Source organism: Xenia sp. Carnegie-2017, unplaced genomic scaffold (genome assembly GCF_021976095.1).
Source record: "Xenia sp. Carnegie-2017 unplaced genomic scaffold, XeniaSp_v1 HiC_scaffold_23, whole genome shotgun sequence".
NCBI lineage: Eukaryota > Metazoa > Cnidaria > Anthozoa > Malacalcyonacea > Xeniidae > Xenia > Xenia sp. Carnegie-2017.
This window is the reverse complement of record NW_025813486.1, coordinates 12,929,261-12,943,413: the sequence shown is the minus strand read 5'-3', so window position 1 is coordinate 12,943,413 and position 14,153 is coordinate 12,929,261. Positions and strand designations below refer to the sequence as shown.

Here is a 14,153-nt window from a genome sequence, read left to right as displayed (position 1 = left end):
TAAATATTATAGCGCATCTTCGCTTTGAGTTTTGATAATCAGTTAATAGACAATATGACTTGCTTCCTGCTTTTCTTACTGTTGCCTGTGTTTGGAGGAGAAATCAACATTATGAAAATAAACAAGAAGAAACTCTTGAACAAAAGATCTGAAATGTTTGTCAAGTGCCGCAACAGAAAAAATTTGCCGCAGAGTGTTTCTCGCGCGTTTAGTATTAGTTTTAGTAATTTAAATTGGAATAATGCGCATGCATCAATATGACGTGTACATAATTTCAATAATTAAGGGAATGCTTGAATTTCGTCTGGAGAAAATTTCTTCGTCTTATTCATTGCTTGCAGAAGGAAGAGACTACATTGACGGTGCAAAGATTGTTCCATTAATTTTAGATCACGCAAATCAAATAAACGATAATATTAAATATAAGTGTGGCATTTTAACATCCTGCCCTAACACAATCGGACAGGAGAGGATGTCCACGAATACGAACACGAATGCGGTCTATACGAACACAAATGCTATTGATGCGATTACGAATGAAGAGATTCATACGAATTCTACGACTTTGAACGTCTTTTGGGACTTATACAATGCTACGATTCACAGCAACGAGAGTATGTCTAAAGTAAATAAATTCAATTACGTATTCTCATTACTTAATTGCGATTCTGCAACATAGATTTAGTCGAACCCAAAAAGTCATTGCTGCACCTGTGGATTAAATTATAGGCACCTATCGATTCCTATGTTTATGGATACAATTTGATGTATATGATTTTCTTGATAAACAACAGAAAGAAAGAGGCATAGAAAGACTCCTCAAAGTCGATAAACAATCCCAATCGATGCAAAGAAAAAGCTTGCACAGAGTGTAAATAATGTATAGCTCAGATTAAGGAAGAAACAACTTTGGACACAATTTTACCAGGAATTTTATTTATTTAACAAAAATGAAATGAGGATGTTTGTGGAAATGTTCACCCTTACATCATTTGAAAATCCGGAAAAACGGAAGCAGCATGCATTTTAAGCAGTATAGTGTCTGTCTACAAAATCCATGGTATCGGCTAATTTGTCCCAAGTCTGGAACTACGAATCCAGCTTGATGTATGACAACGTGACACGGGATCAGCTCTCGACCAACAAGGAAAACCAAAAATTCTATGTAAATTGAAATCAGAGAATTTTACATCTAGATCGAGAAGTTAAATGTTTGTAAATGTCGATCGTCCTGGTTGGTATAGTCCTGAGAAGAACTGTTTTTGTTGTTGTTGACTGACGTTTCGACAACCTTAGCGGGAGTCATCTTCAGAGTCAAAATATGACCACAACAGAGGCAGCGAGTCAATTTGCTTTAGCTGCACAAAGGTCAAATTCTTTGCCTTCTAACGCTGGCTTTCAAGCTCTTTCACCGGAAAGTTAAATTGGCCTGCAATTGCATGGTGCAGCTTCATATAAGATTATTTCGTAAAATATCATATGAAACAACCGGGTTTTCTCCGGGTGCTCAAGTTTCCTCCAATTAGAAAAAGTTGATAAGAGGTGGCTAATTAACAAAACTCAATTAAAAGAGCTATAAAGTTGATGAGATTAACCTGGGAAAAGAAATACAAAAAATGTTTTTAACAATAGAATGATGAAATACTGGCTAACGACAGCCATTAATCTAACTAATTATACTACGGTGGCCCAGAAGCGATATCATTCTTTATTAGAAAATGAGACACTTTTATTTAAAAGCTTAGTCACTCTCACTAAAACTGTGCACAACAACGTTCAAATTGCCATTAAACTAGGCGTGCGTATGCCAACATCTGACTTAATATCAAAACCTGAGTCCGGAAATCGAAGACAACACGAGGTAAGGCTTAATGCAAAGCACTGCGAGTGAAGGACAGGTTATCGAGTATAATTTCTACAATGAGATTGCATTACAAGGATATTGTTCTGTTCTTACGAAAGTATCATAGCGTACATTTCTCTGAAAGAACTTTAAAAAGGAATTATTAAGAGATTTTGGATTTCACCACCTTAAACTGGTAGATGATGTAAGAGAGGCCAGAGCTAGAGAAATAATAAAAAAAGAAATGTTTGCAGGACCAGATAGATTAAATGGGTATTGCTCTATGTGATATGTTTTGAGATAACGGCACCAATGAAATTCTCTTCGTCCCCTTGTCGCACTAATAATGCGATGTCGGTTTTAAATTACTAAAAAAGTGTCGTTTGCATAGGCGTAGTATAGTTTTCCTGGACCAAATTTTATATCGCAATCTGATGGTTATGACAAACTGAAGCCGTATGAATTTTCTTTCCGTGGTTGCGTTAATGGCTTCAGTCGACGAATATTGTGGCTACAAGTACTACGATCAAGCAAAATTCCCATGTGTGTATTTTTCTGACTGTACTAAACTGAAAGAGTTTATCACCAGTAACAACTTTTAAAAGGCAAAATATGGTAAATTGTCATTAAATGTGCTAGCATGCCCTGATTAGAATCACCCTGATGAGGAAATTGCAATTGATGATTCGTCCCTTTAAAACATTACCACTCAATGATTTTCTGCAGTTTGGTAGTGGCTTAAATTATCCTAACTTTAAAAGCTTTCTCAAGTTTTATCATGATTGCATTGATAAGCAAAAGAATATATGGCAATACGTGTGCATAGACTATCACTATTCCTGTAAATGAAAGGTACACAAAATGCAACAAAGATAAATTTGTGTCTAAAATTTTGAAAGATATCTTTGACGATTAGTAGACAGTTGCACACTGAGTGGACTAAATTCATATTCTTTATATTGTGCTTAAAAGTCTTATTAATTACTTTTTCCACCATGGTGTTGTCATCCATCGTTTAAATGTAACCGAAGGATGTGAATTGGAATTAATTTTGCAACAATGTGAACTAGTCAAACTAACCTTCCCGACTCCAGCTATGATCGGCAGAAATTAAGTTAAAACTTGTCTTGCACGCCCTGTTTGCCATAAAATCCTTATTACGAGATATTAGACGTTGCACATCGGCTTGACAAAAGCATGACAAATCGGCTTTTAAAAATACAAAAGCGCCTACTTTACAAGTCATCAGCAGCTGCTGCAGGTTTTCATTTTGTGCTGCAGAAAACAATTTCATATCTTCTTAATGAAAGAGTTTATTGAATGATAATCAAGAACCTTACATCCAAAACCACCAAGCAGTTAGAACCTTACAACATAACACTATATATAGCGCACAGTAATCTTGTAGAAAGGAAAGGAAACCAACAGAATGTGTTACACATGCGATGCCACGGACTTTACATTGCACTTTTTCTTACAACAGTCTCTGATCATTAATTGTAGAACTAATTTTCATTCCAGTTATAAGTTAGGCTATAATTAACATTTTGGAATAAAGATGTGTGATAATCTTCAAAATAAGAAGCGTTTTTAAGCTATAAATACCATTCCAAGGTAGCACTGTCTGTTTTGACTCTCTTTCACGATCAAGCAATTTGGACCATGAATTAGGTATCCATGTTTTGTGTTTGAGTTTTACCAAAATTAGTGTTAAACATTGGTTTGGAAAAATTTTTTTAAAAAACTTAGCTATCAAGCTCACTGACGAAAATGTGCTAGTTTAAAGGTTTTAGGTAAATTTTGCTGACACTGACAATGCGTTTAACGCTTTTTATCTGAAAGAGATTTGGGCTATTGTCAAAGTGACTGAGAAGGAAAATGAATCGTTGAGTTAATGTGAGTGTCGAAGACGTCTAGTGTTCTAAATTGTACTTTTAATGACTTTGTGTACTTTGTACAAGGTAATAAAGATTTTATGTTTACCAATTTGAAAACTGAGATCTGCTCCGAAATGTGGGACATAATGGCTGATGAGGAAGCTATATTTTTTCAAAATGACGTCTGTTTTTTATAAGTAACACAGTGGTGGAAATTTTAAATACAAAATTGCACATGATAATATAGAATATTACCAAGCTACCACACTCAATAAATGTGGTAAAGCTGCCAAACATTATAAATTACCTAAAAATGATAAAAGAAAACGAAGTATAAATACTTCCCCCGATATGTGACGAGAATGTTGATTTGCAGCTGTTTCTATAGCGATTATATAAGTATGCTGAAAATGGTTGACGAACTCGGGCAAAGAATGCATCACCTGGTCCTCATGTCCAAAGTCCCACACTCTTAAACTAAAGTCCAATGTTTGCTTACTGGAATTTTAACTAAATAGTTGATTTAGTCGCGATTGAGTACTTCCAAAGCTCTTAAATTTATGACAAATTTGCTTCGGTAGAATAATGAATAAGGTTGTCGCTTTTGAATGTGTTGCTATGAGACTCTATACATTTGCATATTTTTGTCAAATTGTCAAACATCGTAATTTTCGAAGGTGCGGAAGGCTTTCGGCGTTCATGATTGATGTTTGAAAAATCCTAGAGCCGCCCCTGTTTTACGAGCCTTATAAACCTTTGTGAAACTCCCACGCCTATCGAATATTAGTTACTTAAAAAAGTAACCGCTGAGTACGAGCGTAGTTGCAAAATGTCTGTAATTTCTGGTGATGTATAAAAATCTGCATGACAGAAAACTTATGGTTGCATGAAAAACATTCAAGGTAAAACAACCCTGAAATATATATATAAAAGACATGCTCCTATCATTGTCAACTTATTAAACAAAAAAACGTGTGCACTCTATATTTGAACGCTTTTAAATCGTTCTATCGATTTCTAAATTATAAGTCAAAAGTTTTGGATATTTTATGACGTAAGAACCAGATAAGAAATACAGTTACATGACGTTTACTCTTTATTTGACTCTGAAGAGGACTACCGCTGAGATAGTCGAAACGTCACTTTACATCAACTACAACAGTCCTTCTCAGGACTCTACTAAACTGGACGATCTACATCTACAAACATGAAATTCCTTGTATGTTGTGAAGAGAAAATATTTGCTTGTGTATCTCTGAAGTCTTCACTCTGAAGACGACTACCACTAAGGATTTTGAAACATATATCCTCATTATTAAAAGCGGTTTTTTGCACGACTCTACTACCGTAAACGATCTACATTACAAACATTTAACGATGCTGCCTTGTTGAAGGGTTCATAGTCCAATATAAGCCGCTGTAAGCATGCTGGCATAGAGTACATAACTAACGAGAAGGACACTCCTTTGAATTCTTTTGTCACGCCTACAATTGTCGGAAGTGCACTTCACCATGTTCTCAGGTGAATGGGAGAATTTTACTATGAACAATATGGCGAAAATTGAATTGTCGAGCTTTATGGAGTTTAAGAGGACAATTTTGCCACTTTTATGATTAATCTAAAGAGAAGGTTATAAACGTTTACGTCATCGACTCTTTTGACTAAATATCAAATTTTACAATACTGTTTGACTGCGATTTATTGGGAGTATACTCGCTTACTCGGCGGCTTCGACTTGTACGTTTTAGATAATCTTTGTTGTTTTAGCAATTCGTCTGCAGTAATCCCTGGAAATATTATGTAGTATTTGTATGCGTACAATGTATAATCAATAATGCTGAATACTCTCTTGCTGGCATGTGATTTAAAGGACGTATTATACAAATAACCATGAATAAATCAAAATGATATATTATCTAACCATACAAACAATATTTCTTGTCTTCAATAATGGGGCGATGATGGATAAATACACTTTCTTACTACTGCTTTGTTCAGTCCATATAGAAGTCATGCAGTGTGTTTATTTCAAGAGTGAAAACCTTCCCTAATTTAGTTTGATACCTATTTTTGATTAGTCATGTTTGTATATGTTCACTAAGTTTGTTGGGTATATGTAAGTATTTAAACAAAAGCATTTCCTTGGGATTTAGAGTTACAAATGTTTTGCTCACAAGAAACTAAAAAGCAGGGTGTAAATTCTCATTATTGCTGAAAATCATGTATCCCATTTTTACAGTAGGCACTAAGATATAAAACTCTGAAAACAGTGCTAGTTTTTTATTGTTCCATTAGCCCAAATCTATCATATCTAAGCGTAATTATGAGTAATCAGACAAATTATAAACTGTACATGAACGTATATTTCTATTTTGATTGTCATAGAGTTACTTTATTTAAAGCATTCAATCACGAAAATTAATCTTCTAAACAATGAAGGCTTGTTAAAATCATTTGTATAGTTCATTTTAAATATATGACGAGTCATAACGTATTTTTGATTGCTTAATTAAGACATCCTGGTAAAGATAAACTAAAACCTACGATCGAATATACTCCCAAATAAATGGCTGTTGAATTGTGTCGTAAAATTAGATTTTTAAGTCAAAAGAGTCGACAGAGTAATCGTGTTTTACTTTCTCTTTGATATACACATAAAAATGGCAAAGATAGTCCACTTACACTCCATAATTAAAACATTTTTAAACTCGACAATCCAATTTTCGCCATATTGTTTGTTGTAAAATCCTCTCATTTTACTATCCAGGAAAATGGCGACAGTTACATCTGACAATTTTCGGTGTGACCAAAAACTTCAAGGAATGACCATTCTAGTTAGTTGCATATTCTGTGTTGCTGGGCTAGGTCAATATTTCTCGTGCCTTTACGTACATTTTCTAACACTTTTAGACTCTCTCAAGAAAGATGTTTTCAACGTAAACTGTTTGCAAGCAGTTAAGTTATCTAAAAGTGTTTATACATAAACTTGATTAAAGGCATTAACGGTAACACCGGCTGGCTGGTGTTATTAAAATTATCACAAAGGTTGTTTTAGAATTTTGCATAATCTTAAAGATTGATTTAGTTCTGCATTGCTAAATTTTTCACACTTTTGTTTGTTTTCAAATAGTCTTTTGATGACCTCGACCGGTAATAATTGCTTCGTTGAACTACAACGAGTACAGAGTTGCTTTATCAAGTCGTATTACGAGATCAGTGTCTGTACTGAAAACCAGCACATGTGAATTGCAGACAAATAATTACATTACGACTCACATTATATGAAACAACACATATTAAGGGCATGCAAATCCTTTTACACATAACATAGATATTATCAAACAGATACTTTTCATTTTTAATGGTTTATCGGAAAAAATTGGGCTGAAGTCCAATGTAAGAACAGATTCAGGAAACGACAATTGCTATTACCAGCAGAAATATTTAGAAAATCTAATACGAATTGCAGCTGCTGTTAATTACAAAATTGAAGCATGCCATTCATTTTAATTGATTCGATACTTTGCTGATTACAGCAAACGAGCAATAAAATTTTCATTAAAAATTACATTACCAGGCCACCAGGCACAGCGGTAAATAAGTAGTACATGTTTTGCATCACAAAATAACCTATTTACTGACAAAACCTTTTTCAGTAATGGTAAGTTGAAATAGTTTTTATTATGGGAGTTTCTCTTCATCGATATCACTCTCAGCTTCTGTTTTTACTCTCTTGTAGTTATGAGCCTCTTGACTGCTGAAAGTGTAAACTGCCAGAAATATGAACCATACAAAAGAAATTACTGAGTATCCACACAAGGTTGTTTTAATGCCACATTCTCTAAACAGATATCCTGTCAATATCGAGCCAACTTCTTTTCCCACGCCATTCATGGTAAGAGTCAACACACCTGAAGGTAACAATAATTAAATGACGATTAATTCAATTTATTAAAAACCAGAGCAAAACACTGAACAAAACCACATAGAATTTTTTTATTGAATATGCTGCTTATTTTTGTCTTTAGATAAATACATAAAATAATTCGGACAGCAAATAATTGTTTTTAAATGCTGTAACTCGGCTTATATACTTATTTCAGCAAATATACAAGATTTTATAAAGCAAAACAACAAAAACGGCTTTTCAAAAAATTTTTTGCAATTTAATCGTATTTTGATCTCAAATTAAGCAATTACGAAGTTACTTTATCAAATGGTGTATTTTATATTTTAATTCATAACTGCAACGTAGCCAGAATGCAAGTTTTGTCGTGTATTTTCCATACTTTGGTATTTACTTTCTTAAAAGAATTAATGTTCGTAAAGGAGTAAATGATGTTAATGAGCTGAATTTTACATATCTTGACCAAAATGCGGACTGGATACGTCAGTTATCCACAACATTAATTTTATCGATGAAAGTTTCTACAAACATAAGTGTTTGTATATTATAAACGTGCAATATAAACACCAAAAGAAGAGTCTTTAAAAGTAAAAATTGCTAACACTTTGTTGAAAATCATTGCAGAACAAATTATATCAATAATTGTTCATAAGACATATTGTGGTTTTATGTATGGTGCAGGTAAGCAATAACATTACACTAACCTTGAATGAATGAAGAGAACGCTTCTGATTCTGCTTTTGAGAAGTGAAACGCAGAAGCTGTATAGAAAAGCATAGGCAGAAATTTCAAAGTTATCAATCAGAATAACAAACCAGGGTTCTTAATAAGCGCAAGAAGAATAAATGCAACTGCAAATAACAAAGAAAGTGTCATTGTGACGTATAGGCCAAATGCGTTGAGGACATAACCAGTGGTCAGAAACCAAAAGCTCGAGATAATCAACCTCTTTAACAATCCCTCAACACCCATGACTGTCGTACTTGCACCAAGTTTTTCCATGTACCAAAACTGCCAACGAGTAAAACCCATTACATGCACCCACATGTAAAGCTATACAAAATGAAAATGTTGTGTGATTTCAGCAATGTTAATACTGCTTTCTTATAGTTGATGCTCTCTGCATTATCCTTGTAATCAAACTTCAACAATGCTACCCCTAGTAAAATAAAACACTGTAAAGTTGCTGCAGTTGGAAATGCAACAAAATAACTTGGTACTTCTATGCCACATCTACTATATTTAAATTGTCCAGCAACAAGTGCCACGGCGCAAAGTGCAATTCCTGACCCAGCAGCTCCGCATCCCAAGTAGTATGAAAACTTACATATCTTTTTCATGATTTATTCCGATACTAGTCATTATTCCAATTGTTACCCTTCTGCAAAGCTCAAATATTCCATTTAGAATACACAAAAGCAAAAAATACCAAAGTTTATCTCTACCATGATTTCGTTGGCTGCTGTTTTTGAATACTGACGAATTTCCCAGATAGTACGAAAACTCATTAAGGTTTGTGCTCTCGTTAAAATTGTTAGTGATACCATGTGGTAGAGTTCTTTGATTTGTGAATGAACTGTTTAGGAATTTGTTTGGGTTTTGTAAAAGTATCTTTCGTAATTCCGTATCTGAACTTGGTGAACTCGTCGCTTGAGGAATCAAATACATCATGATTGCAGGTATAGAAATTAGTGTCGCCAGAATCAAAGTAAATTTACGGAGTCGAAATTTATCAGCCAAATAAGTACAAACAGGAACGCCAGTCAACTGTGTCACTAGACCAAACAAAGGCATTAAACCAATATAAAATGAATCGTAGCCCAGCTGTTTCAAATAGAGTGAGGAGAATTCTTCCACAGTTTCACTACTTCCACGAAACATGAAAAAAAAACACAAATAAAGCGTATCCACTTCTTGTTAACGAATACATTGTCAATTACATAATTCACAATACCGTTAATTATTTTCCTAAATACAGTTGAACTGTGAAGCTTATTTGCATTTTGCAATTTGTTTCTCACAGGAAATATAATCGACACGCATGACTTCAAATCAAGTGTAGATAGACTAAGTCCTTGTCTTATATTATGGAGTTAGGTTGGGGACAAAATCAAGTTCATGTCTTCACTTGGCAAATTTATATGTCATGGCGTTACCATGTATCTTTGCGTTGCAATCATCTGTTTTAAACTGCAATGCAACATCATGTCGTTGGATTGTATTTCAGTTCGTTGCGTCGTTTTTCAGTTCGTCGAGTTGTATTTCACTTCATCGCGTCGACGTTCGCCCCAAAGGTCAGTAATCAACATCTGATGAACATAACTTTATGTAATAAATAATTATGCATACAAAATAACTTACGCTTATTTTTAAATGCTAGATTCTGTGAGCTCTTTACTTGTAATTCCATCCTCCACACCTTCTGTTGCGAATGCAGCTTATCCTGGTCGCCCGAACTTTAATATACCAAGAGTGGTTTTAAAATGTACCTTAATTATGGTTTTCTTTGAAAAATATCTTAAATTATAGGTGTCAGCATGAAGACTTTTGGTAATCTCAGTGTTGCTGTACGAGAAGATGATGTAGGCAGGTAATGCTTCTCATCATGGAAGAAAAATGACCAGAAGGTTATGACCACGAAATGGTACTACTGACTATCCACTCCAGAACTCTAATAATGATCTACACCGCCTATCATCTGGAAATCGGAAGATTTCTATCTTGTGCTGTCCGTGTAAAGCATATAAAGTTAGAAAAGAACATGAACACATTGCATATAACGGGCCGATAAATTTGTATTGTATAACGTATTGTTAAAAACAATCGTCCACGAGTCTTGCTGATTATGTAAACAGAGGCGTAGCTAGCAAAAAGTTTTTGGTCATGCTCTCTTATAACCTCACGATTTGCCACCATGGTTGCCGCCGAGCGAGAAAATTTTTAAATTTAGATCATCTACGACCCACAAACAACAACGTTTACCCAACCCGTTGAAGTTGAAGTAACCCTTGAAATCGACGAAAAAGGTTTTAAAAACAATATTCAATACCTACGTTAACGATAATTAGTAGTACACGAAGTAATTCACTCTCGCTATTTTAGATTACAAACAATTATCGGTGATCTGTTTAACTGCATGAAGACAATAAAACCTACGCAACTTTAATAATGGGGAAGGCAAACTAAGAATATGAAAACTGAATAAAAGAAAATCTGAACAGGAGTTAGATTATTAGGTAGTTTTTAGATAATGAAATAAATAAAAAAAACACGAATCTTTCTGACATTTATCTTGTTGTCTTGACAAGATAATCAAATTTTAAAAGTGATGGATATTTCACTTTTGGATATTTCATAATGTATAAGATGTGTATCGGATAATACAGATTGAATAAAAAAAAAGATGTTTTTATGTCCCTACATCACGAACTCCAATATTATATTATATACCACTGACAACAATTGACTGTCCAGGACGATGGCTATAAACTGGAGCATACACATAAAGAATCACGACAAATTAACTGAAGAGTGGCCCTTCTGCACAGTGTATATTCTGTAACGATACATTTGCTTTCGTTAGGTTTTATGAAAAATTAACCAATTTCTAAATGACAAAGCATGCACTGAAAGATTTTCATTAGGGCATTTCTTACTTTTATAACGACATTGAGCACAACTGCACGATAGAAATATAATTTTAACTTATCTTAAGAGTTTGAACTTTATCACATTTTGTATTGCTTAGCAAACACATAGTTTTTTTCTCGTTCAAATGCAGAGATCTCAGTATGACTGGATAGATGACTTTCATCCCAGTCTGCTAAAGTCTTTACTAAATCTCAAAATGTTGTAAGTCTTAAACCAATGTAATAGGAATGGTTTTGCATCAAAAATGTTTCATGTAACTTTATGTCTATTTGAATTTTTTTTCAGAAGTCTTCGTCAAAATGCACTAAAGAATCTAGAAAACAACGTATTTTCCAAAAGGAAAAAGCTCAGATTCTTGTAAGTTTTTAAAAAAGAATTCCTTTACAGTATATAGAACCACGAGTCATTCTGGTTCCAGATAAAAACAAATTTCTAGATTATTCTAAAAATTTTCTTTATTCTATTATAGATTTCTAGAGTATAACTTACTTTCTGAAATTGGTGATGGAATGTTTCATGGTTTATCAAAACTTAAATCACTGTGAGTTTGCCATTTCCATTGACAAACCTTGCTTCTATTTGTTCTGTGTGTAAACACGTTGAACACTCCTATAATTTGTCTATGTACTCTGAAAAAAATTCATTCGAATAAAGTATAAGTTATATACGAAGTTTACATTGTTATGGACCAGATAAAAATTTTAAGACACGTACAAATTGATACCTCAATATAAATATAATTTAACACTTTTACCTAAGTAAATTTCGACAATCTTTGTTTATCGTTCACAATTGACAAATGAACGTAATCTTTTGTTGAATGAAGTGTTTTTGAATTTGGCAGGAACTAGAAAGGAAACAAATTAAACAAGATCAAGGCGTCTTGGCTCATGAAAAAGTTTGAACTTCAAAATTGTAAGATCAAATTTTCCTCATTATATTGTAGTTTTGCAAAAGTTTTAGATATAGGTTATGTTTTGTGAGTCATATGATATTTGATAAACTTGTTTCATCTACTCTAGAAATTGTGCTGATAACGTAAAAAAGAAATAGAGCCTGGTGCTTTTCGTGACTTAAGAGAATTGAGGACGTTGTAAGTATGTTTTTATTTGTTTGAAATTACGTGTTGCATGGATAATAAGATGTTTTTTAAATTAAAATTAAAAAAACTTTGTGTATTTTTCAGAGATATCTCATACAATCGTCTTCAAAGCATTCCAGATGGCCTATTTAAGTACACTTCCTCACTTCAGTTTGTGTGAGTACAAAATTACAAACTTTCATGAAACGTATTTTTTTGTATTTATTTTTCAACTTAACTCACTATTTCCGTTGTTAGCTACATACCCTGTTATTCTAAGGGAAGAAACAATGAAACGAAATATTTAAATTGCATCTGTTTTTTAAGGGTGTTGTTTTTTGTTGTAATTTATTCTTATACTTTTCTTGGATGCTTTTAGATTTGACGACAAGATTGCTTTTTGAAATCTCTTTTGACATTTGCCATCTTGAAGGATAAATTTTTCTGTTTTATTCCATTCATGCAATTTAAAACTAAGTTATCTGCAATGTATCTGCAATGTTGCAGCCTTGTCACACTGTGTCACGCTGATATGAGCGTTGTGGTTGCGTGAAGGGTACGAGTGATTGTAGTCTGGTCAGCTGCCTTCACTATAATTTCAGTAACCAGGATGTTCCACTTTTACAGTTATGAAAAAAACACACATTTCTTTGGACGATCAGCGGTCTGCCTTCCCTTACAGCTCTTTCAAGACCACCTTCCAGGATGGGAGTACTCCGTATTCATCTTCCTTGTACTAAATGGTGTTTTCTTTACGTTTATCCTTCTGGCGCATGTAATCATGTATAAGACAATTGTTAGAACAGCCAAAGCCGTAAATATTTCATTAAATTTATGTATTTGCTGCTTCTTTATGAGTCATTTATGTGATGCGATTTTAAAGATTTTAATAAAGATGTCCCACTTAATCATCGACTTTAAAAAACATGTTTATTCAACAAAGATAAAACTAAAATGGCACAGATAAAATGTTTTTCATGGAGACACACATAATGCTTCGTGCAGAAATTATGGATGATATTATTGTGACCATCTGGAAACTTTCTGCTGGATAATGGATGAAGCCGGGTTATATTATAGCGTATATATAGATTAAAAATATTACTAACCGGTTACAAGATCTTAGGCTTGTTAGCTGTTAAACTCGAAAATTCGTACACAAAGTACGTAATGAACCTTAATATTGTCATTTATGTACGTTATTTTTTTGTATCGCTATTACGTTTTACCGTGAGAACAAATACATCTAGCTATATAAACACGTTTTGTCTTAGTAGTAAATATTAATTTGAGCCTTTCTGTGGCAGTGTAGCAGATTTGCAACAAATCACCATACGAAATAACAAGCAGCTTCCAAAAAACTCTCCACCCATAAGAATTAAAGCTATATTACGTCATTGTTAACAACTACTGATAATGTGCAACACTAATGAACAAATATCTGTTCTGGCAAAAAATAATTTTGTATTATTATTATGTCTTGTTAATATTTATAGTACACCTGACTGTCAGGTTATGTAACAGAAAAAATTTGCTTAATGTCGAATTACGGATACCGTTATATTGTTCCAGCACATCCTTACATTCAAAAAGCTTTTTTTACAACAATCATAAAATCATCCCCAATATACACACCATATATAATGGTTCACAGCAACGACTATTGCAAAAGTTTGCCAGCATCAAATTTTCGTCTTTAAACCAACAGATAACGCTCCTCGCACAAAAAAGCTATTTTGGAGGTTATAATCCTTTAGTTATCATAATTATTAAGTTGAATCACTACTGATCTT

General features: G+C 33.5%; 1 long non-coding RNA gene across 1 annotated transcript; it reads right to left on the bottom strand.

Annotated features, from left to right (window-relative positions):
- Positions 1 to 6,998: 6,998 nt before the first annotated feature.
- On the bottom strand, positions 6,999 to 8,381 carry LOC124447648. The gene is made up of 2 exons (XR_006948777.1): positions 8,333 to 8,381; positions 6,999 to 7,632 (listed from the first exon to the last, which is right to left on the bottom strand). It is a non-coding gene; the product is annotated as an uncharacterized LOC124447648 (long non-coding RNA).
- Between the last annotated feature and the right edge of the window lie 5,772 nt (positions 8,382 to 14,153).